Genomic DNA, 609 nt, shown 5'->3' with positions numbered 1-609 from the left:
CGAGGGCGGGTATTTACCCCGGGCACGCTTACTTTGCTCGGATCCTAGTGTGGGCGAGACGCAGTCGTCTCTACCCAGCTCCAGCAGCCGCCGCCGCCGCCCTCCCCGGGGCCGCCGCTACTTCCTGCTTCTCTCCGGTTCGGCCTCCCTCCTCCCTGAGCTCCCTCCGCGCCCCTGGCCTGAGCTGCCCACTTCCATACTCGCCATTGGCCAGCTCCCCCGTCGTTCAGACCTGCGCCCCTCCCCACCCTGCGCGGGGTTGGCCTTAAGTACTGCCGCTCGGAGCTAGCCCCGTGCAGTCCGCTCATCTTCATTGGGCGAAGGGCCTAGGCCTCCTGAAGAAGCTTCCCCCCATTGGCCGTTCCGGAGTCCCCATGCTCCGTCTGCGCCTCTAAAGAGCGATTGGCCGCCGCTAGTGTCGCTCTTAGAAAGAAGCCAGCCCGATTCCCCCCTTCTCGGGCCGCAGGGAAACTCTCCCAGGTGTGACCCCGCCCCCTCACCGCCATTGGCTGCCCGAGGCTGCAGGCTGCAGTTCACTTAGGCAGATCTAAAGAACTCTGGGCTTCGGGGCGGGGGGCACTTGGAGGAGAACGTCGTGGGCTCCGAGGG

General features: G+C 66.3%; 1 protein-coding gene across 1 annotated transcript in view; it reads right to left on the bottom strand.

Moving 5' to 3' along the window:
* Znf687 (zinc finger protein 687) overlaps positions 1–338 on the bottom strand; it is an 8,367-nt gene extending 8,029 nt beyond the window's left edge. The window contains exon 1 of the mRNA XM_010616545.3: positions 33–338. The gene's annotated coding sequence lies outside the window, so the exon portion shown is untranslated. The remainder of the gene's footprint in view (positions 1–32) is intronic.
* Between the last annotated feature and the right edge of the window lie 271 nt (positions 339–609).

Source organism: Fukomys damarensis, unplaced genomic scaffold (assembly GCF_012274545.1).
Source record: "Fukomys damarensis isolate Sample0158 unplaced genomic scaffold, DMR_v1.0_HiC HiC_scaffold_33, whole genome shotgun sequence".
Taxonomy (NCBI): Eukaryota; Metazoa; Chordata; class Mammalia; order Rodentia; family Bathyergidae; genus Fukomys; species Fukomys damarensis.
Note: the sequence above shows the minus strand (reverse complement) of the source record. Positions and strands in the feature narration are given on the sequence as shown.